The sequence below is a fragment of the Herpailurus yagouaroundi genome, unplaced genomic scaffold (genome assembly GCF_014898765.1).
Source record: "Herpailurus yagouaroundi ecotype Mexico unplaced genomic scaffold, PumYag 182, whole genome shotgun sequence".
Taxonomy (NCBI): Eukaryota; Metazoa; Chordata; class Mammalia; order Carnivora; family Felidae; genus Herpailurus; species Herpailurus yagouaroundi.
Window position 1 is genome coordinate 25,927,353 of NW_024412413.1, and position 24,816 is coordinate 25,952,168.

Here is a 24,816-nt window from a genome sequence, read left to right on the forward strand (position 1 = left end):
GGGGCTCTAACCCATGAGTCATGAGATCATGACCTGAACCAAAACCAAGAGTCGAACGAATGCTCAACCAACTGAGCCACCCAGGCACCCCCTATGTATAGTCTTTTATACTCAAATTGCCCAAGATGATCAAAACAAGAATCAGTTTTGCAAAATTATTTGAAGGCTTCATCAGTTTTCCCAAGAGCCTCTCCTACGCTTCTGGTACTGAGACAATTTTCTTTTGTAGCACCTGTGCAATTGGCTCCCTAGTATTTGCATCACAGACTCACACAAGTAGCAAGAGGCACCTTTGGCAGAATGAGACGTGCAAGGACGTTTACTAGCGTCATAAGGAGAAATGTTTGTTTAGTGGGGACCAATTTGATATTAGTGAATATTTTCTGCTTAAGATGGCCTTTGCTTCCCAATGCAACCCGACAACAGCGGGGACTTAGATAGTGAAGGCTGAGCTAATGAGGACCCTCTGGCATTTCACAGACATTAACTATCCTCCCTTCTTTAAAGAAAGGCTGGCTACAGCTTAGCTCATTTGATGAGGGTGTTTACTGGTGAGTTATTGAAGCAGACAGACTCCAAGATGACACCCAATGACCCCTGCCTCCTGGTGTCCATGCTCCTGTATAATTCTCTGCCCTTGAGTGTGGGTGGGTCCCGTGACTTGCCTCTAACCAACGGGTAATGGAGTGTATGTGAGAATATGTACATTGGTATGTTACATAAGATTGCAATGTCCACCTTACTGACAGCCCCTTTTCCTTGCTGGCTTTGATGAAGCAAGTTGCCACACTGTGAGCTCTCCTACCAAGAGAGCCACATAGCAGGAATTGAGGGGAATCTTCAACCGACAGCCAGTAAGAAACTGGGGCCCTCAGCCCAAACATCCACAAGGAGCTGAGTTCTGCCAGAAATCGTGTGGATTGTTCCCCATGTTGAAGTAAGACGGCAGCTCTTGCCGACATTATGATTGTAGCTTTCAGATGAGTCCCTGGCATAGAGGACTCAACGAATCCATGCCTGCACCCCTGACCCACAGAAATCGTGAGATAATAAATGTATGCTGTTCTAAGCTGCTAAATTTGCAGTAATCTGTTATCCAGCAATAGATAATATTATTATTATATTCAAACCAATGGGTCATCGATGCCAAAATTTATTGAAATAATGACATGTGCAGAACCCTGCACTAGCTCTGGAGATACTTTGGTGAACGAGAGAAAAAAATGGGTCTTCGTGGAACTTGCAATCTAATGAAATAAATGACTGTGGTATTGTGACTTATACCAAGAAGTATGTATTTGGTCTTCATCTCTGGTTCCTAGCACAGAGCTTCTAAACCACTTAGAATTTCCTGAGCGATAGGAGTGTCTTGTTATTCGGAAGGAGCCCCTTTTAAGCACGCCTGAGTTTATGTCAATGAGGTGACTAAGGGTGGGACCCCCTAAATTGCCTCAGGATGGCGATGCCACCAGAAAGATCAAGTGATTAAAAGTTTGGAAACTTCAGCCCCACCCATTGACCTCTGGGAAGGAGAGGAGGGGTTATTGCAGATTAAGCTCTATGAATACTGCTAAGCAACAAGATTTGATAATTGGTGGACATATTCACATTCTGGGAGTGTGGTGCACCCCAGTTCCATGGGGGAAAGAAGCTCCTGAGATCAGGACCCTTCAGATCTCCCCCTATGTACCTCTTCATCTGGCTGTTCATTCCTATCCTTTATAATAAGTCGGGAAATGTAAGGAAATGTTTCTCTGAGTACTGTGAGCTGTTCTAGCAAATTAGACTTGAGGAAGGAGCTATGGGACTCTAATTTATAGCTAGTTGGTCAGAAGCTCGGGCAAAAGCCTAGACCTTCAATTGGTGTCTGAAGTGGGGGCAGTCTTGTGGGACTGAACCCTTAACCTGTGAGATCTAACGCTTATCTGCAGGTAGATAGTGTCAGAATTGAGTTAAATTTGTAGAACACCCAGTCAGCGTCTGCTGAGAATTGGAGAATTGGTGGATGGTGTTGGAAAAAACACATCGGAAAGATATTAAACCAATAATTACCATATAAACTCTGCACTTTAATCCTACCATCGGCATTTCAGTCAGTGACCAGTATCACAATGAGTTGGATACTATGGATTCATATCATTGAATACCTGCCATAATCATAATTGCTTTTTTCAGTGAAGCATCTGGAGAAAATCTGCTGTTAAGCCATGCAGTTTCCCGTAACCTGAGATAATGCCACTATTCCTTGTAAAAATGAGAACATACCTTCTCTCCAGGAGGAGGGAACTAAAGTCAGAGCCAAGTCTGATTCTGGCTCTAAGTTCAGGATTTCTGACTACTGGACATTCTTTCTTAAGGTGAGTAACGAGCCCATTTGGTTATTTCCATGACCTATGGACTAAAGTTTAAGGTTAATCATCATTAATACAACCTATATAAACTAATAGAAGAAGAAAAGGATATAAAATATAAAATCACCCAATTGGGTAAAAGTATGCATGATAAATCAAGGAGGGTGATAACAGCAAACACTACCCTCCGGTACTTTATTTATCTGTTAACTCATTTGCTCTTCATAATAACTCTACTAAGCAGGGACTATCATTTTACAAATGGGGGAGATTGAGCCAGAGAGAAGAAACTTGCCCAGAGTCTTCTGCAGTGAATCTGAGATCTGAACCCATGAAGCCTGACTTCCAATTCTGTGCGTTTAACCACTTCTCCATATTCCTGTCACTGTGAACAGGCACCACTACCCTTGCTTCTATGGCATTCACAAACGCACCATCGGTGTTTACAGCACCCTTCCTCTACCACCTGTTTCCTATTCCTTTTCTCAGCAGCAGGCTTCTCAGCTGACTAGGGATCTTTACTCGGCGGAGGGTCTGCCTGGTTTGAATCCAGTCTTACCAGCTGTGTCAGTTCGGGCAAATTACTTAGTTTCTCTGCGCCTCAGTTTCCTCATCTGCCGAAGGAGATGATAACAGACCCCATATCGTAGGATTATTGTGAAGATCACATGACTTAACACGTACAAAGCATCTTTATTACTTTTTAAATGTTTATTTATTTATTTTGAGAGAGGGAGAGAATGAGTGGGGGTGGAGCAGAGAGAGAAGGAGAGAGAGAGAGAGAGAATCCCAAACAGGCTCTGTGCTGTCAGTGTGGCGCCCGATGCGGGGCTCCGTCTTACAAATTGTGAGATCGTGACCTGAGCCGAAATCAAGAGCCGGATGCTTAACGGACTGAGCCACCCAGGTGCCCCCAAAACATCTTTATTATTTCAGTACAGAGGGATCATTCCAGAGGCTTCCATTTAACCCTTCCTACCATGGTAAGATTCACATCGCAGATCAGGGAGCCAGTGTGACTATTCTGCTCAAACTTCAACTGCAACTACTCAAGAACCAAGGAAATAACTATACAACGGGTTCGAGGATCCACTAGTGCTCACTACTGTGAGTGAGCCCTGTTGGTACCTGTTTGCCATAAATTTGCTTATACTTACCAGATAAACAGAGGTGGCGTTTGGAGTCTTTGGGGATTAGCATTAGCTCAGAGACAAGAATGACCCTGTGAGGCCTGTTTAAGTCCCTTTGCTCAGGGCCCAGTTGCCCTGGCAAATGGTTCCAAGTGCCTTTATTAAAGAAAAGGAGGAAGTCGTTGGTCTACCCTTGAGGTGCTATTGTGGGGATGTCCTCAAGAGCCTCTGGTTTTCCCTTTATTCAAGGGGCTCTGGGTCTGGAAGGTGACTCAGGTCTGGGAATTGGGTGAAGACTGACTCTGCATCATCGTGGCTCAAGTCAGTTCACTGTTCCCCAAACTTAGATTGTGTTGTTATTTGCCAAGTTAATGCAAAAAAAAAAAAAAAAAAAAAAATGCAAACATTTTCGTGCCATGTATTTTAGCCCTAAAGATCCTAGAATCTATTAGGTACCCTCAGTCACACCTAAGCCTTCTGCCTGTTTCGGGAATCAGGACCTGGCTGCCTCTGAAGGTTAAGGCTCACATGGACCTCTTCAGGAAACCGTTTTCCATAGAAGTGTCTCCCACTATCATCCTTGGCCTGCAGAGGGCCAGTATTTTTCCAGAATGTTAATACTCTTCTCCCCACTATGTGGGCACTGTGTTTTGTTTTGTTTTGTTTTGTTTTGTTTTCCCCCCCCTCTTTCTGAAGCTGGGTGTGTAGTTCAGGTATTATAAATCCACTCTGATATTCCTTTCTCCTTAAGTCTTTGGATTCGCTTCTCATTAAGGAAGTATAGCATCTGAACTTCATGTGCACGGGCCACCACAAACACTCAGTGTCTGACAACCAAGCAAGAGATTTAAACCTGTTCCGGTTGTTTCATCTAGCATGTTGAATCCAGAGGTTTTGGTGAGGGCACCTATAAGATAAATTTGATTTGATAAATAAAATATGATCATTTTCTTCTCTTGCCAACACTCTCAGAATTCTTCTTGCCCATCACCTCACAATGCTTTGGGTGTATAAGCCTTCTTGCCCCAGGTCTGATTTTGACTTCAGGGCACGCTGGAATCTGACTCTAGTGGTGTGTCTGGAGTCAGTGAACAGAGGTGGGGTGGGCCATGAGGATCTCCCCTTGCAAGGCGACCACTCAATGCACTTGCGGTGTTTCTGAATACGACAGGGCCAGCCTCATCAGAATGGGAGGAAAGGCTGCTTTTGTTAGCGCAGGAGGCTCTGTGAGTTTCAGGGTCATCTGACACTACGAAGTATCTCCATCCCAGTACTCAGGGGAAGAACCACTTTTTCCAAATAAATACCATGAAAGGCCTGTTTCGACTGTGCATCCAATCTGTGTTGTAATTCATCAGCCTTCAGGATCCATCTCCTCTGATTTTTGGCTTCATTAGCCCTCTGCCTGAGTGACATAAAAAGTATTTTAGGGTAGGGGCGCCTGGGTGGCGCAGTCGGTTAAGCGTCCGACTTCAGCCAGGTCACGATCTCGCGGTCCGTGAGTTCGAGCCCCGCGTCAGGCTCTGGGCTGATGGCTCGGAGCCTGGAGCCTGTTTCCGATTCTATGTCTCCCTCTCTCTCTGCCCCTCCCCCGTTCATGCTCTGTCTCTCTCTGTCCCCAAAATAAATAAACGTTGAAAAAAAAAATTAAAAAAAAAGTATTTTAGGGTAGTCACAGAAGCTTCCTCATTCACCGATCGTGCTTTGAAGCCAGAATTTAAATCCTAAGCCCGTGATTTCTTTTTTCTTTAAATGTGATCTTGCAGTTAGGTGAAACCACTCACCTCAATAGCATTTATCTTCCTCCTGCTGCCAACCACCAGAGTCTTGCTTTTCCCAGGCACTTCACTCTGTGTGACTAGAGGGGATATTTCTGCTGTTCCGCCACTGGGTGCCAGGGACTACTATGAGCACAACTCATGATACAATCAAAATGCAATTTTATGTTGGGATGCCTGGCTGGCAGAGTCGGTAGAGCATGAGACTCTTGATCTTGGGGTTGTGATTTCGAGCCCTGTGTTGGGTAGAGACATTACTTTCAAAAAACACAGTTTTATATGTACTTTCCACTAATTCTTTAAACTTCATTCAGAGGCTGGAGGAGGAGAGGATCCTCCTCTCCACCAGGATGAAACTTCTGACAGCCTCTAAGGCTTTTTCTCTCCCCCACTTACCTTCACCTCCACCTGCTGGCTGTCGTGTTCTTTCTCCTCCAAGGCTGAAGGTAGGGTAGAGATGAGATAGAGAGAAGGGCAAGTGAGTTGTGGCTTCATGTTCTCTGGGCCTTGGAAATGATTAAAGCTGGTGACTCCTCAGAGCCTTTAGGATGGCTCAAGCTAATTCTTTGTCTCAGGGCTCTTGCATAGGAATTTTGGAGGTCCCCTGCAGGCCCCTCTCCTGCAGTTCCCTTGATTCAAGTGGATGGCTGTCTATTCTGGGTGGTGTCTTTCAACTCTGCCCCTGGATATCCAGCTGTGTGTGCCTAGCCTCTTTTGGCTGAAGTTCAAAGAGGAGAGGGGTTAAAGCAGAGCAAAAGCCTCTGCAAAAAAATCTGAACTATCTTCTCCAAATCCTCTCTTTGACCCCCTTTTATATTCTTGGATTTCACTCAGAGCTCCGGGAGACGTGGAACAGGTTCTCCTTCATTCCCATTATAAATCCTGGGGAGCAGAGAGGAGATTGGGGAGCAGGAGGTTGGTCTCACTGTAAATTTGGCGTCCCAAGATAATCTGTTGATGCATCTGTCTAAAGTGAGGCAGGGGTAATATCGCCCTGCCTTCTATTACAATAGTTATAGTGACTTTTTTCGCCACTCGGTACCGGCATGTTACCTGTTTCTCATCCTTACTGCTTTCAAATCCAACCGGGTCACTTTCTCAATCCCAGCTTCCCAGTACTTTGGGGTCTCTTTCAGAGAAAGAATCCCCTCTAGCTAATTTCAGTAGAAACTTATTACATGATATTAATCAGAATTTCTGGGAAAGCCAAGAAACAAGGCCTGGATGTCACACAGTCTGAAGCAAAGCAGCCAGGAATAATGTCCCACTGCGCCACAGATGTCCAAACACATGATAAGGGTGCTATCACAGAAATCCTGGTATGGCTTCCAGGTGATGCTCCACATCTGTAAAGCCAGGACTGACCAGGACCCCATTCCCATTACAATTCTTGCAGAAAACCACATGCCCCTATGTCCACACTTATTAAAAGAATGATGTGTTTGCAACCTTTTGCACATATTCCAAGTTATGCTTAGTTTGGGGAGGGTTGCTAGAAGATAGTCAAATGTCTATATCCTGACAGCAAAGGATGTTGAGAAATGTCTTGTCCTTGTTTGTTTGTTTCTATCTATGGAAAAGAGAGTTCATGATATAGAAGAACTACAAAGGAAAGATTTGGGGCACACACAAACGACAGATATCTACTACAAAATTCTTATGAAAAAAAAGCTTATGGTCCCAATGAATAAATTATTTTGACTATATAAACCAGATAAATCAACATACAGAAAATGCCCTCTGTGGTACCTTTTGAAATTTCTACCATTGTGTACAATACCTATTCAAAATATAAATTAAGAAAAATGTAAATCTAATGTCAATTTTCAGTACTCCTCCTTTGGATCCTCCTTCTTTTCCTCACTCCCGTTAGGCCATTGGCAGATTCTGCCGTCCTGCATTGTCCTTGTTCTTTCACACTGGCAATTGTCTTTTCTTTCTTTCTTTCTTTTTTTTTTTTTTTAAAGATTTTATTTTTAAGTAACCTCTGCACCCAACATAGGGCTTCAACTTACAACCCCAAGCGTGAAACTCACATCCTCTACCAACTGAGCCAGCCAAGGGCCCCCACGCTGGCAATTGTGTTTGATAATCTTCAGTCTCATTTATTCCTTGTGTTATAAAAATAAGTGAGGTACTGTATTTTTTTTTTAAATTTTTTTTTTCAATGTTTATTTATTTTTGGGACAGAGAGAGACAGAGCATGAACGGGGGAGGAGCAGAGAGAGAGAGGGAGACACAGAATCGGAAACAGGCTCCAGGCTCTGAGCCATCAGCCCAGAGCCTGACGCAGGGCTCGAACTCACGGACCGCGAGATCGTGACCTGGCTGAAGTCGGACGCTTAACCGACTGCGCCACCCAGGCGCCCCGTGAGGTACTGTATTTAAAACACTTAGCAGAGTGCTTGGCACATGACAGCTTATCCATGCTGGTAATCCTCCCCACTTGTCCTTTCCCTAAAAGTATTGTTTATGGTTGTTATTCACATCCTGACTATAAAGAACTCATTAAGGTGTAGCTGCCTCTGAGGGGCTTTCTGGCCCACATCCCCACAACCGAAATGTGGACACTGATCCAAGCTAAGCCAGTCAGACTTTACTTCTAGAGAAGGAGGGAGGTACTTGAAAGGTAAGAGCAGAGATAGATGGGACCAGAGGTGACACCAAGACAGTCCTTTACACGCTAGGTAAAGAAAAGAGGTAGTAGAAACTAGGAAGCTATCTAGTTACCCTGGTTTCCCACGTGGGTTCTCTAGTCGCGTTGCCTTCAATCCCTGGCCCGCCACTTACTAGCTGTGGGATCTTAGGCAAGTGACTTAAGCTTGCCAAGCTTCCATTTCTTCATCTATGAAATAGGGCTAACAACAGTGTCTCTCTCCAAAGGTTTTGTTCACCGTTTTGGACAATTCCTATCACATAGGAAGTTTGGTTACTGCATTTAGTTTACTTGAAAGTTTATGTTTGAAAAACATTTAATTCCCCAAGCCCTCATCTTCCAGTGAACAAGCGATCCTTCCTTTCGTGTCTCCTGGGTGTCATAAGAGTATCTGTAAACACAGTTAAGATGTTTTCAGTTTTTGTTTTTCTTTTTTTTTTTTTATTTTTTTTTCAACGTTTATTTATTTTTGGGACAGAGAGAGACAGAGCATGAACGGGGGAGGGGCAGAGAGAGAGGGAGACACAGAATCCGAAACAGGCTCCAGGCTCTGAGCCATCAGCCCAGAGCCCGACGCGGGGCTCGAACCCACGGACCGCGAGACCGTGACCTGGCTGAAGTCGGACGCTTAACCGACTGCGCCACCCAGGCGCCCCTTGTTTTTCTTTTTAATGACTAATCAGCTTCAATTTAAAACTCAGTACCTCATCACGTGTAAGAAAGGACAAGATCTTGGCTAGGTTGATGTCCATTCCATGGGTGAATTGATTTGCTATATATCCAGTCGTGTTAATCCCAACCAGGCTGTGGAAAATGTGTCATTTCACAATTGGGTCAAGCGCTCCATGGGAAATGCAGAGCTAAGAGTCAGCTTTTGAAAATGCTGGTCCCCCTCTTTCTCAAATGAGCTCAAGCCAAACTGGCAAGATTTCTGTGCCTATCTCCCCAAAGCCACTGATTTTATAAAGGTGACTTTCAGACCTATAACCCTGGAAGCTTTCTGTTGTTCCTTTCTACTTTGTTGAGTTACTAGAAAAATCTCAGCATGCTAAATTATAAGCTATTTCTGTTAGTAGATGACGTGTCATAAATATCTTGTTGTAGAGAGGGCTTTGAAGGAAAGTCCCGTAGGGAATTCCATTTTAGTTTTCCCAGGTTATTTTATTCCTTCACTTTTTAACTTTTTAAAGTAAATCTAATGCTATGATCCTGAGTTTTCTCAGATCTTCCTGGGCTGTGGGTTGAAATGGTGTCACATAAATGGTGATAAATAACCCACATTTCACTGACTTTGTCTTGCATCTCTAAGTTTCAGAGGCTCATCCCCCCACCCCAGTCCCCCCCAATTCAGATCTAACTCACTTATTTTTGAGGGTCTCCGGGGGTGGTGTACTGCAAATACTTCTGTCCACTACAGTTACCATGGGGCATCCGTGATGTGTTCTTCCCCTGCCCTGACCACCTTTCCCATTGATATCTGTTGCCCACTGAGCCATTTGAGGATGGTGTGTTTCCACCACTCATGCTACTGGTGTCCATGGGGACAGCACGGAAGGTCGTGCCAAGAGTGCCACTGTTCATTGACTCCCAGCCAGCCAGCCCTTGAGATGTCAGAGCCGTCCCGTGTTTCCCAAATGTGCTGAACCCTCAATATGAACTTGAAATGTGCTGGAGCTGGGCTGCACCCCTCACAGAAGAGGGAAAAGGCCCAGCCCCTCTGGTACTTTGTCACTTAGGCACGAAAGCTGTGCCTAATTCAGGAAGGAGACTTTGTAACATAGAGGCTTACCACACTGCTCAGACACGGGCCCTCTGGGGCTGGCCAGGGGTCCTCCCCAGTCCTCTCCCTCTTCCTGTGAAAGGGCTCTTTTCTTCCTCTCATGCAAATCATTTCATGTAAACAGATGCCTTTTCTTTCAGTTCATCAGTGCGTTTGTTGTAACTCTTTTGGTTTCAAATAGCAGACATCGGCTGGAGCCAGAAGTGAATAAGAGGGCTGAATTATAAAGCTCTAGGAGTGTCTGCTGAAATGAAATGGCAGGACTGCAGCTGGGCCTCAACAATAAAATTTAGGGGACTGAAAAGTTCTGTTTCCCTCTCCTCGTGAGTTGACTGGCTTTCCCTGATCCCTACTCCACATGGAGAAAAATAGGGCTCTATGTGGGCTTTGTGGGGAGAAACGCAGTGAACTGGCCACTTCTGAAGCGTAAGGTGATGGCGAAGGTGGGGAGGAGAGGAGAGGCTGAGGTAGATTTTGGGGATGTGGGAGAAGGCCAGATCAAGGTTGATTTTTATCAGGCTGGAACTTTATGTTAAAGGCAATGAATGGCAGAGCCACTGAAGAGTGTAGAGTAGAACAAACAAAATTCTAGTTCATGCTGGTGGTATTCAGAGAATGGATTTGAGGGATTTGGGTAGTTAGGACACTATCACAATATACAGTCTTGGAAGGAGACTCAGAAGTCCTGCTGGGAGCAGGAACAGAGAGGAAAGGATGGGTTGGAAAATGTCTCAGAGGTAGAATCTATAGGACTTGGTCATAAATTGGCTGTGAGGAGAGGGAGGAAATTCTAAGACTGCCAGGTTGTTGGCCTTACCAGGAGAATGGTAGTGATATGGACTGAAATGGGGGATGTGGGAAAAGAAGCAGATTTTGTTTGGGGAGAGGTAAAATGGCACATTTCTTCACAGCCTGGAGGGATTAACCTGACTGTACAAATAGCAAATTAAATCAACCTTGTGCTTGTTGAGTTTAGGATGCCTAAAGGATGCTCACATAGTAATGTCCAGGTGCCACGAACATTTAATTCTGTCACTCTGGGAGAGGCAGCACTGCGGGTTTATGGTAGATCTGGGACTTGTCACCATGTAATATGGTTGTTCAATCATGGTAGTGAGTAACAGAACCCAAGGAGAACGTGTATTAGGAAAAGTAGTTGACACAGGATGGAAGCCTGGTGAATACCCACGTTTAAAGGGAGGGAGAAGAAGGCTTTGAGGAGGAGAAGCCCATGAAAGAGAGAGAAGAAGAGATAGTTAGCAGTGTTAAATACAACAGGGTGTCAGTGGGATGACTAACATGTCCATTCATTCATTTAGTCATAAAGTATGTATTGAGCAGCTACTATGCTCAGCACGTGTTAGCTATGAACACATCAGGCTCTGGAGCCAGACTGCCCAAATTTGAATGACAGTCCCACAATTTACTTGCTGTATGACCTTGGGCAAGATATTACCCTCTCTGGGCTTCTGTTTCCTCATCTGTAAAATGCCGATAATAACAGTAATTACTTCATGAGGATCAAACAGTATATGGCCACGGTAATTATATCACAAATGATATTATCGTCCTATCTCAGCCACTCTTCTGGACTATAGGGATACAGCTGTGAACAAGATAGACCAAATCCCTGCTCTAAGGAAATTTCCATTCTGTTTTGAGGTGAGGGGAGGACATACCATAAACCATGACAACAACAACAACAGCAAAAGCAAAAACAAAAACAAACAGACAAGAAACTAGGAGATAAATGCTAAAAAGAAAATTAAAAAGTGTGGTGTGATGGGAGCCTGGGTCAGATGGGACACCGTAAGTCAGATGGTCAGACAAGGCTTTTCTGAGGAGGTGACATTTATGCTGGAACTTGAATGATCGGAAGGGATAAATCATCAGGGGCAGAGAGTTCCCAGTTAACAGAGAACAAATGCAATGACCCTAGGGTAGGAAGAGATCTGGTGTGTCCAAAGAGAAGAAAGAACGTACATTTATCTGGCATCGTGGCCCATAATCTTTGCACTGTACCTCATGGTCTTTCTGATGCAAGTCATATGGATAAAGCCATAGGCAAGTAGAAAGCTCTAAAAGTCATGTGGCAAATACTGTAGGTTGGCTTACTCAACACATATTCCAACCCTTTTCTTTCAGGAAAGCTAAAAACTATAGTCTTAAATTCCCTTCCATTTAGATTGAGGTTTGAGACATAGTTTCTGCCAACCTGCAAAGCTTAGATACAAGATGGCAGCTGAGCCCAGAGAGAAAGAGAGCAGATTCCCTGCTACGCTCAGCAGTAGAGGCACTTGGTTCTTCTGGGGCATGCGTTAAAACAGTTCCATGTTGAAGTAGGGCGTTTTTTTTTTCTCATTGTGTGGCATTCAAGCCTGGTTCTCTGGTCTTCCCAAAGATTCTGTGAGCTTTCTCGTTCCTTTCACATATTTATTTCTGGTTAAACCAGCTGGAATGAATTCTGTTGTCTACAACCAAGAACTTTAATTCGTGTGGTGTCCTACTAATTCCGAACTCTCACCGGCTTCTCAACCTCTTCTCCCACCCCACCCCACCCCCATACCCTTCGTCTTTGGTACCTGTGGCTTTGTCTAAGAACAGGAATCTCTTGGGTGCCTGCCTGGCTCAGACGGTAGAGCATGCGACTCTTTATCTCAGGGTTATGAGTTCAGGTCCCACATTGGGCATGGAGCCTACTTTAAAAAAAAATTTAAGAACAGGAATCTCAACCCCACTCCAGAACTGGGCTTCTTTAGCTGAATCATCCAAGATGATTCATCTTCTGTTTGATTGCTTACTTCTGCAGCTGGCACCGAGCTAGGAACTTTGGAGGCTATAATGGTACATAAACCATTGCTCTTGTGGGAATATGAGATCTCGAGACTTAAAATGATAACAATCATGTAATTGGAGAATAATAATGATTAGGAAATAATAGCAATAACGACCATAACAGAGTAGTTATGTGTTTCATGAGTACTAAATAGGTGCCAGGTAATAAGACCATTACGTGCCTTCTCTAATTTTATCTGCAGAGTCCTAGGAAGCAGGTATTATTATCACGCACTTTAAAAGATGAGAGAGCTGAGGCTCAGAGAAGTCAAATGACTTTCCCAAAGGCACACAGCTAGTAAGTGGTGGAGGCAGCTTTGGGACCTACATCTGCTGCTCTGAGGTCTAGGGTTCTTTCTGCTCAACCACATTTTTCTTCCAATTTAATTCACCCGTTTTAGGATTGAAGTCAGCTGCGTAGTACAGGCAGTCAAAAATAATAATGGCTTAAGCCAGAGTGGCTTGTAAAAGAGGATCAGAAGTAGGCAATCCAGGCTGGTATGGAGACTCTATAGAGGCAGGGCCCAAGCTCCTTTAGGCTTTCCATCCCGCCATCCCTAAGGTGAAACTTCATTCTCATGGTCTAAGACAGCTGCTGGAGCGCCAACCATCATAATCATGTTCCAAGCAGTAGGACAGAGGAAGAAACACAGAAGGAAAGGTCAGATACCTATGATCTAGCTATCTTTTAAGGTCTCCCCGAGCCTGCTACATTTGACTTCTGCTTCCGTCTTACCAGAACTAAGCCACATGGCCACAGCTAGGTGCAAAGGAGTCTGGGAAAAGAGATCTTTATTAAGGGTAGCCACCTGCCCAGCTAGAAATGAAGTGTTACTTTATTAAGGCAGAAGGAAAGTCGATAGTGGGGTAGGATTAGTAAGCTCTGCCTCTCCCCTTTTGGCATCAATCTTAGAAGGCTACTGGGGCTGTCAGGGGCCGAGCGGAAACAGATGGCACTCTCAGAAGAACTTAACTGAAAAGAAGTTGATGGAGAGATTATTTTCGAAGGTCTGGGAAAGATGAAGGGACTTGTAGAGGGAACCGTAAAGGGATGAGGAGACATCCAGAAGCTAGCAACAGAAGGCAGCTGCTCTCAGCCCTGGCCCCAAAGGGAGAGAGAAGGGCCAGCGATGGGGCCAGCCTCTCTCTCCTCCTGCCCTCCCTTTTGCGGGCAGCCCCCCGGGGTCACACTGGGGGCAAGGGAGCCTGGGTGACGCAGCCCTAGAGACGGGCCTTCCAGGGGCCCTGAGCCAGGAGAGGAGGGCAGAGGACAGTTGAGGACACATGGGGAATACCCAGCAGAGAGTCACCTGAGCAGGTGTCCCTGAGCCCTGCGTCTTTCCACCTACCAGGGCGAGCTGGTGAGAGAATCTGCAGCAGTTTGACTTGAAAGAAAGACTAGGGGCGCCTGGGTGGCGCAGTCGGTTAAGCGTCCGACTTCAGCCAGGTCACGATCTCGCGCTCCGTGAGTTCGAGCCCCGCGTCGGGCTCTGGGCTGATGGCTCGGAGCCTGGAGCCTGTTTCCGATTCTGTGTCTCCCTCCCTCTCTGCCCCTCCCCCGTTCATGCTCTGTCTCTCTCTGTCCCAAAAATAAATTAAAAAACGTTGAAAAAAAATTTAAAAAAGAAAGAAAGACTAAACTTCCAGCAGGGCTACGGGAGGGGAGGGGCCCCAGCTGCGGCTTGTAAATGACTGAGGAGAGCTCGGTCAGCCCCAGACTCGGGGCAGAAACAAGACCACCACCTGTCCCCTCTCTGGTCAGGGAGGGCGCGGAAAGTCAGCTGCTTTTCCCCTTTCTTCTGTTTTAGAGCTGTCCGGTGAGCTACAGAGTGTGCAAGAGTGAGTGGGTGGCCGGCTGCTCGGAACACACGAGCCTCCGTGCAGGTTTCTACCACCTGCGTGCGAGCAGGGGCGAGCAGGTAAAGCCGGAGCAGAGCGGGGAAGCCAGGGCGAGCTGTCTTCACCCTCTGTCTCCTCTTTCTGAATCCAAAAGTGGACTGTATGTGGTCTCGTATCGTCCGCTATTATTTTGAACCCATGTTTTCTCCCCCCAGACTTGAGCAGGCATTTAGTTTCCTACTTTATCTTTGTGCCTCAAACACCTAGCTAGCTCTGAGGCAGGATAGTGTATGGCATTGCAGTCCAGAATATTTGGGGTCGGGACTCTGCTTGGAAAGACCACATATCGCGTGATTTCATTTATAGGAAACGTCCTGAATCGGCGACCCTACGGAGACATAGAGTAGACCGGTGGTTGTCAGGGGCTGGGACAGTGGGGAATGGGGAATGGCTGCTAAAGGGTATGAGGTTTCCTTCCGGGGTGATGAAAACGTTCTAAAATCGAATGTGGTGCTGCTTGCACAACTCTGAATATATTAAGACCATCGAACGGTAATTTAATTTAATTTTTTAAAAGTGTTTATTTATTTATTTTGGGGGGGGGGGTAGAGGGAGGGAGAGAGAGAAGCAGACTCCCCACTGTCAGTCCAGAGCCGCATTCAGGGCTTAAACTCACACACCATGAGATCATGACCTGAGCCAAAATCAAGAGTCTGATGCTGAACAGACTGAGCCACCCAGGCACCCCTTGAATATTAATTTAAAAAAAAAATTTTTTATTTTATTTATTAAATGTTTTTATTTATTTTTGAGACAGAGAGAGACAGAACATGAGCAGGGGAGGGACGGGGTGGGGGGGGGGGGCGGGACATAGAATCTGAAGCAGGCTCCAGTCTCTGAGCTGTCAGCACAGAGCCCAACGCGGGGCTCGAACCCGTGGAGCATGGGATCATGACCTGAGCTGAAGTTGGACGCTTAACCAACCGAGCCACCCAGGCGCCCCTAAAAATTTTTATTTTAGAGAGAGGGAGAGAGAGAGAGCGTGCGAGTGCAAGCGGGGGAGGAGCAGGAAGGGAGAAAGAGGATCCAAAGCAGGCTCCACGCTGACAGCAGAGAGCTTCATGCAGGGCTGAAACTCATGAACCACGAAATCATGACCTGAGCCGAGTCAGATGCTCACCGTACTGAGCCACCAAGGTGCCCCTTGAATGTTAATTTTTTTAATGTTTATTTATTTTTGGAGAGAGAGAGCAAGCAGGGGAGGGGGAGAGAGAGAGAGAGGGAGACCCAGAATTCAAAGCAGGCTCCAGGATCTGAGCTGTCCGCACAGAGCCTGATGTGGGGCTCGAACCCACCAACAGTAAGATCATGACCTGAGCTGAAGTCAGACACTAAACCAACTGAGCCACCCAGGCGCCCCTTGAAAGTTAATTTTTTAAACTTCAAAAAAAAATTTTTTTTTGATGTTTTATTTATTTTCGAGAGACAGAGACTGAGCACAAGTTGGGGAGGGGCAGAGAGAGAGGGAGACACAGAATCCGAACGTTAATTTTAAAGTGTGATGTATACGGTATGTGAAGCCTATCTTAATAAATCTGTAACAGAAAAAAAAAGGCCCTACTTGGCATGAATTTACAGCTTCTACATCTGTCAAATGGGCATTGTAACCCCTACCTCAAAGCCGCTTCACGGATTAAGTGACATACTGTATGGAAAGCAATTACTGTAGCGCCTTTTGCACATAGTAAGTGCTCAAAAAAGTTTGACGCTCTTGTCATAGTATGCCCATTAAATGTTTTCCAGCTGACTCTTACATTTTCAAAATAAAAGTGGAATATGAAGCCAGACATTAAAGTTTACAAATCAACCTCGTTCTAGCCTCTCGTTCAGCAAGTGAGAAATGAGTGGTAAACCCAGAAAATTACCACTGAGAACAGTGGCTCAAAGGCAGTTATGGAAGAGTGAGTGGGTGCATGAGTGAATTCGAGATCCCAGAAGGATAGCCATTTTGCCACATCACTTAACTGTGTGCTCTGCTGAAGCAGCACCCGACCCTACCTGGTGTGGTCCTTTGCAAACAGAGCGAGTGGAGGAGCCATTGCGTGACTTTTGAGTTAGAGAAGTCAGCGTGTGCTCACTAGAGTCTGAAATAGAAATAACTTCATACAGTTCTTAATTTTATTTATTTTTTTAAATTCTTTTTTTTAATGTTTATTTATTTTTGAGAGAGAGACAGAGACAGAGCACGAGCTGGGGAGGGACCGAGAGAGAGGGAGACACAGAATCCGAAGCAGGCTCCAGGCTCCAAGCTGTCAGCACAGAGCCCAACGCGGGGCTCGAACTCACAAACTGCGAGATCGTGACCTTAGCCAAAATCGAACGCTTAACTGACTGAGCCACCCAGGTACCCCTACACTTCTTAATTTTATTTTATTTTATTTTTTTTAACGTTTATTTATTTTTGAGACAGAGAGAGACAGAGCATGAACAAGGGAGGGTCAGAGAGAGGGAGACACAGAATCTGAAACAGGCTTCAGGCTCTGAGCTGTCAGCACAGAGCCCGACGCGGGGCTCGAACTCACGGACCGCGAAATCATGACCTGAGCCGAAGTCGGCTGCTTAACCGACTGAGCCACCCAGGCGCCCCAACACTTCTTAATTTTAAAATTCTATTAAAATTGTTTCAAACCACTTACATGAGTTTTTTTTTCCCTCCAACTACATCTTTCTCTCTCTCCCTACACACCACACACACACACACACACACACACACACACACACAGTTCACAATTGATTACAACGTAACATCTCTGATCAGGACACATCTTATTATCAAAGTCTTGATTCTAATTTAATTGACAGCATCATTTTCTTTCTTAGCTTTATGTAACATAGTGGTGAATCTTGAAATGGATGACAAATGAAGGTATGGTGTACATAGACATGTATGTACTTAAAGGATGACCTAGAATTTGTCCTGGTTGCATGTTCAGAAATATTAAAGAGGTCATGACTGATCTGAGTGTCGGAAAAAAGCAGAGTTCAAGCAACTCCATGGGGACATCATCCTCTTTATCCGAATAGAATGTGCATCCTTGAAACTGGGACCCGGGGGAGACTGGTGGCTCAGTTGAGTCTCCGACTTCGGGTCAGGTCATGATCTCACATTTTGTGGGTTCTAGCACTCTGTTCAGCTGGCATGAGCTCAGAGCCTGGAGCCTGCTGCAGATTCTGTGTCTCCCTCTCTGTCTGCCCCTCCCTTGCACTCTCTCTCTCAAAGATAAATGAACATTAAAAAAATTTTTTTTTAATTTAAAAGAAACTGGGACCCATTAAGCATAGGCAGTCTGGCCGGTATAATTCTGGAGAAATGGCTAATCACAGCTGTGATTGGATTACCTGGATCCTTTTAGGAAAAGATCCCATGTACATTTAAATGTTGTGTGTTGAACACTTGCAATGTTCGGTGTTCATCCCAGGCTTCTGTAGGTGACACTTTAGCTGTTAGGAGACGCTGCAGATGCCAGAGGAGTGGACGAGGCCTCCCAGCCGAATCAGCAAAGCCTTTTTCTAATAGCCTTGCTTATTTTGGGGGTGAAGGGATTTCTGCAGCCGAGAGGCTGAGCACTTGGCATGGTTTGAGGGTTCCTAGTGGATGTGCCAGAGGGTCTGACTGGCAAACTCGTCACGTAATAATAATTATTTCAATGCTGCTGAAGATAATTAATTTGGGTTTTGGAAAGCTTCCTTCTTGGTGCCTTCGATTCAAAAGGCCTCCTCTCAGCGTGTGCCTGCAGACACAACCCTGGAACCACAAGAAGGGATCATAACAGCAGAAAGTCTTGCCAGCACTGGCCTTTTGAACTCATTTGGAGTTTCCATGGAAGTGGCCGTCAGGGTAGATGGATCTGCTTCCCTCTCTGCTTGAGCCTTTAGAACAGTGTCCCCAGGCACATTGTCATCAAGGGCACACGGGGAGCCAGAGACACGTGGGGAGACTTGCACGTGCCTTTGCCCACGAGTCTCGTCTGCCAAAGCAAACCAAGCAGAAATACACAACACAAAAAGCAAGCCAGCCAGAAAAGATTTGTTGAGGATCCTCCTGGAATTTTGACTGCTGAGGTGGAAAGGAGTGCCGAGTGGGGGGTCTTCTGAAAGCCTGGCTTTTGGGAGGGGACGCTGAGGCAGTCAGCAGAGGTATTCTGTTCAGCCGGCCTGAGAATGTCCAGGGGGCTCCTTCCAGTCACTCACTCACCAAATATTTATTGAGCACCTCCTGGGTGAGTGTAGGCTTCTGGACATTGAGGATATGAAGGAAATAGCAGTCAATAAAACAGACAAAATCCCTATCCACATAGGCAAATAAATGAATAGCTCACATCAGAGAGGGACATGTGATAAATGCTGTAAGAAACAAGAGTCAGGTTGAGGGAGAGCGAGTGCCCAGGCTGAGGGCAGCGTGGGGACAGGGTAGTCTTATCAAAGGAGGGTGATAGGGTGAGACTGAAAAGTATGGAGATTTGAAGTGAGTCCCAGGGACACAATGGTGGGGGTGTGTCCTGGAGAGAGAAGAGCAAGTGCAAAGGCCCTAGTGCATGAGCCCGTGTGGCAAAGACTGACTTGGTGGCCTCATGGCTAGAGCAGATGGAGCTGGGAACAGGGGTGGGGCAGGGGTCCGAGACAGCTGGGGGAGGGCTTCAGTTTGTGGTGTGCTTTTGGGGTCATTGTAAGGACTTTGCTTTTCCTGAGATGACAGGGTTTGGGGGGGGGGGTCTGAGAAAGGAGTGAGGTGATCCTCATCACATTTTTTTTTAATGTTTATTTTTGAGAGACAGAGAGAGACTGAGTGCAAGTCGGGGAGGGGCAGAGAGAGAAGGAGACACAGAATCCGAAGCAGGCTCCAGGCTCCGAGCTGTCAGTGCAGAGCTCGATGCAGGGCTGGAACCATAAAGCATGAGATCGTGACCTGAGCCAAAGTCCTTAACCGACTGAGCCACCCAGGCGCCCCGCCCCCTGCAGCCCAGTTTAATGCGGATGCTCCCACTGTGGTGTGAAGAACATACCATGTCCCAGCGAGAATGGGAGCAGGGAGGCAGCTGGGGGGCAGCTGCGGTGGTCCTGATGGAGACAAGATGGCACAGCCCGGGCTGGTAAGGGTGGGAGGTGGGAGGTGGTTTGATTGTGGGTGGAGCCAATGGGACTGAAGGAGGGGGAGCTGGTGGACTGGATCGCAGGGGCACAAGAAATGGGGAGGGAAGGGCCCCTCCAAATCTTTAGGTGTGCACAGCCGGAGGAATGGAGTTGTCAAATGTTGAGTCCGGGGCACTGGAGGCAAAGCCTGGTTTTGGGGTAAAATCCTGTTTTGAACTTGTTAAGCCTGGGATCTTTATTTGATATCCAAGGAGAGGCTGATTAGGCAGTTGTGAGTGTGAGTACAGAGGAGAGGTCTGGGTAGGGCCATAAAGGTGGAATTCATCAGTTTATAGATGTTATTAAAGGGACTGGATGGAATTTTCCAGGGTAAGTCTGTAAATGAAGAAAGTTGAGGATAGAGTCCTGGGGCTGCTGCTAGAACATGCCCAGTGCTGGTGGACCCAGTGCTTGTATTGCCTTAATGGTGGAGAGTCAGGGGGCGCCTGGGGGACTCAGTCGGTTGAGCTTCTGACTTCAGCTCAGGTCGTGATTTCATGGTTCATGGTTTCCAGCCCCATGCCGGGCTCTGTGCTGATGGCTCAGAGCCTGGAGCCTGCTTCGGATTCTATGTCTCGCTCTCTCTCTCTGCCCTCCCCTGCTCGCACTCTCTCTTTCTCTCAAAAATAAATAAACATTAAAAAAAAAAATTTTTTTTTTCATGATGGAAGGTCAGGCAGAGTCCTGGGTCAGGGCTTTCCATCTCCTGGGGATTTGCTTGGAGAGGTCACAAGAGAGTGAGGTCTTGGTCTGCTTGGCAAATGTTTGTGTAAGGTCTGTAACTGCACTACTGTATTATAACTACTACGGGTACCGTCCTCTCTACCAAATACACCAGTCCAAACTTCTCCTGATACCTTCCCAGCCCTATTCTACAGAAGCAATGACCTTCTTTCCCCTCCCTGAGGACCTACCACCTTGCCACCTGTGTGCTTTCCACTCGTTGTCATCTTAACATTGGGTAATCAAGAGAACAGTGGCTTAATACTGAGACTGGTACTTAAATCTTGGTTTTCCTGCATGTTAGCTGTGTGACATTGGGCAAGTCTCTTAACCTCTCTGAGTCTCAGTTTCCTCATGTCCACATATTTCACAGGCTTATTTTGACAACCAAATGGGATTATATGGGTAAAGAGGTTACCCCTGTGTCTAGCGAGTAAGAGGTAATTATCATAGTAAATACTGTGTGCCAGGCACTATTTCATGCATCTCTTATTGTTTCCACTTTACAGATGAAGTTAAATAACTTGGCCCGCTGGTTCCTCAAGCAGCCTGACTCCAGGAATTATTCATTTGGCCACTATGCTATATTGCTTCTTGAGAATACTTTAAACATTTTCTTCTCGGGGCACCTGGGTGGCTCAGTTGGTTGAGTGTCTGACTTCAGTTCAGGTCATGGTCTCACGGCTGTAAGTTGGAGCCCCGCATCCAGCTCACTGCTGTCAGCACAGAGCCCGCTTCGGATCTTCTGTTCCCCTCTCTCTCTGCCCCTTCCCTGCTTGTGCTCTCTCTCTCTCAAAGATGAACAAATCTTGAAAAAAATGTTTTCTTCTCTCTTATTTTCAAGTATTTTTATTAAATGGCTCAAGGTTTCAATTCGTAGTTTGTATTTTTCCTTGTTAGTAAATTACACTCATTATCTGATGCTAAGACAATTGTCATCCCCTTTATACTTAAAAGAAGCAATTAAATGCAATGGCAAGGAAAGAAAAGTTCAAAATTTCTGAAATACAAGAGATAAGGTCTTACTGCCAACCTTTCCTGTGGGAAGCCAGTCAGTGTAGCTGGGCATATAAAGCAAGCCGGGCATATGACTTTCTTCTTGAATAGGCAAGAACTGACCAAAAAGGAAAATTATGTTTTTAGAAAGCCATGACAATCTGAACAGAGTGAGAGATTTGCATTTTAGAATGTTCGGAGAAGTCCGTTTGCACCCTGCATTATGCATTTGCATATGTATATGTGAAAGCGTGTTAGCGAGTGTATTTGAAGGTATGTGAGCATATGCAAATGGTACGTGCATAGGCTGTGCACGCGCATGTGCGTTGGGAATATGTAATACTTACTGGCTACCAAAGGAGGTGGCTCTCTGGGTGCTTGGCACAAAAGGATGAGCTGGGATTAATTTTCTGGCTTATACTTCTTCAAATCATTGAGCCAATGACACTCAGGAGGGAAAGCAATCCCCAAGGAGAAAATAAAATTCTTTCCCATGAAATAGAGCTGCCATGTTTAGCAAACAAAAACACAAGCCTCCCAGTTAAATTTGAATTTCAGATAAACAATGAATAATTTTTTAGTATCATTATGTTCTGTGCAATGTTTGGGATGTCTTTTACGAAAAATTATTTGCTATCTGAAATTCAAATCTAACTGGGCATGTTGTATTTTATCTGGCAGCCTTACCATGAAGACAAAGAATTTAAACCCCTGCCGATTTTTAAAAATCTTTAAAATTTCCCAACCCCTTTTGGACTAGCCAAGATCTGTGGCTGGAGGTGTCAGCTCATTCTTTTCTTTCAGGAAATCCCTTAATGACTGGGCACCACCATCTGTGAAATGGGGAAATAATCTGATTCTGTCCTCTCAGAGGAGGGGAAAACCCTGGAGAATTTCACATCCTTATCCACACGCATAATGGCCTGGGGCACTTCATAGAACTTCATTCTCCACTCCAGTAAAAAACCAATTAAGAATTGTTTCAAAGGATTCTTACTTATGATGTGCCTTAATAGCCAGCCAGCATCCCGTGGTGTTCAATTTCTCCTTTCTCCCTCTCTCTAGCTTGCGTGGTGACAGAATTCTTCCTTTTAGATGAGAAGCAAACTCAGTGGGAATGCAGAGAGGAAATTTCCCATAACTCCAACTCCTGGGAAGCTCACGGCAGGCACAGGTGAGGCCCAGCATCCAGAGGGCTGGGGATGGTGTGGGCGTCTGGACCACAGGACTTCTTCCAACTGGAACAAAGAAGCACGTGGGGGTAAGCCTCAGTCTCTCAAGTAACAGTTCCTGGGTTCATACTGTGTCCCTCACTCTTTCGTTGTCTGGATTAGAACCTCTTGGACCTCCGCCTTCTTCATCTGTAAAATGGCTGAAATACTAGTGGCTATGTCACAGAGTTATTATAAGGACTAAATGACATTAATAAAACTGTGTCTGGCTCCCCGGAAGCACTTAATGAATGTTAGTCATTGTCATTGTTGCTTGGGACAATTTTTCCTAACCAGTTCAGTTATAATTTTTATTAGTAACCTTTTCTGATGGTAGACAGAATGCGTGTTCATAGACCAGTATGTAAGAGTATAGAAAAACCACAGGAAAAATATTAAATCAGAAATACTTCGTAAATCTCTCTCTGATCTTTTAAGAAAGAGCTCTCTCTGATCTTTTTCTTTTCTTTGTATAAGTGGTCTCAATGCTGACAGTGCATCAGAACCACCTAGGAAGATTTAAAAATACAAATACCTGGGCCCCAAACCAAATCTAAAAAGTCAGAACCTCTAGGGGCAGGGGCAAGGGATCTGTACTAAAAAAAAAAAAAAATTCTAAGAGCACCTGGGTGGCTCAATCGGTTAAGTCTCCAACTCAATTTCAGCTCAGGTCATGATCTCAGGGGTCATGGGATCGAACCCTGCATCAGGCTCTGAGCTGACAGCGTGAAGCCTGCTTGGGATTGTTTTTCTCTCTCCCTCTCTCTCTGCCTCTTCCCTGCTTGCTCACTGTCTCTCAAATAAAACATTAAACAACATGTTTTTTTAAAACTCCAGAACATTCTATTGTAAAATCAGGCATAAAAATCCTGCCACTCACTCATACATGTGCTCTCTTTCTCCCTCATACAGTTCTCAAAAATTGAATAATATTGTACATTTGGTTTTGTAACCTGCTTTTATCGAGTTGCCTTATCGCTCATTATTCTTCTACAATATCTTATTTTTTCTTAAGGCTTCGGCAGTGGTTTCCAGTAAGTGCTGCTTTTCACCCAGCGGTCCTCTCAAAATGAATCCATTTAAAAATGTCACCACTCCTGCCTTCTCTTGTCCCGCTAGTCTGCCACAGTTGATGAATAGAGACCCCATTCATCATTATTCTTTCTTCCCATCTCTGATTTTAGCTTCCTGACTGATGGCCACATCTGGCTCCAGCCTCTCGGTCATCACTGCACAGCTTTGTGGCTAAAGCTGGAGATCGTGTGGGCAGACCTGCCCGTGCAGGTTTGCACAATTTCTTCCCTAAAATATTAATTTGACATATAACACTGTTTTTCATTTACTGCTCAGCCGACCGTGGCAGTGGTGATTTCAGTTCAAAACGACCTCCAAGGACTCTGGAGGGAAATTTCCCTGGCTGTCTACTGACATTTTAGGAAAATAAAATGACATTAAAACACCATAAAAACATCCTTCATAGACAGCTGTCTGCAGTTACTGATTAACGAGACTGGACATGGCGTGAGCAAAGGCCTTAAGCCAATAAGAAGCAAACACACAAGGCTTTATCCCCTCTTGCTGCCAATACCTGAAATTACTGAAATTGATAGTCATTACAGGACAACAAATGTGGCCCCGATTCTCTGTCCTTCCTGGCTGATACTCCAGGGGCACAATGGAAGCCCAAGTGATGGCTGTTTGAAAATTCTTCAAAGCCTTGTAAACCAGGGGGTTTCTCAAGAAATGTGGTGTTGAGTGTCAGTTAAGCGTCTGACTTCGGCTCAGGTCACCATCTCACCACTTGTAGGTTTGAGCCCCGCGCTGCTGACAGCTCGGAGCCTGGAGCCTGCTTCAGATTCTGTGTCTCCCTCTCTCTCTGCCCTTCCCCTACTCTCAATCTCTCTCTCTCTCTCTTTCTCTCTCTCTCAAAAATAAATAAATATTTAAAAAATTTAAAAAGAAGCATGGTGCATTTGAAAAAAAATAAAAAAGGAAATGTCCATTGAAGAATCATCTGCATGGAGCAGCAGGCAGAATGGGTATGGCAGGTGACCAACTGGTCTTCAAGTGAGGAAACCAGGGGAGCTTGGCCCCTGGAGCCGGACCATTTGCTCTGGGCTCTGGGCCAGGCCAAATGAGGGATAATAATAAGGGCTGCAGGCCACTCTGAGGACAGCAGGGCATCGCACAAAGAAGTCTGACTATTTAGTGAATACACAGCTGAGCATGAAAGCAGTTCGTGATGACTGAGGAATGATGTGCCGGGCACTCTTAGGGTTAATTGAGGAAGCCTGGGGGACAGACAGCCTGTCCTCTCCCGAGAGAGT

General features: G+C 45.5%; 1 long non-coding RNA gene across 1 annotated transcript; it reads left to right on the top strand.

Annotated features, from left to right (window-relative positions):
* The first annotated feature begins 2,180 nt into the window (after positions 1-2,180).
* Positions 2,181-22,737, top strand: LOC121040598 (uncharacterized). The gene is made up of 2 exons (XR_005795362.1): positions 2,181-2,357; positions 22,344-22,737. It is a non-coding gene; the product is annotated as an uncharacterized LOC121040598 (long non-coding RNA).
* Positions 22,738-24,816: the final 2,079 nt, after the last annotated feature.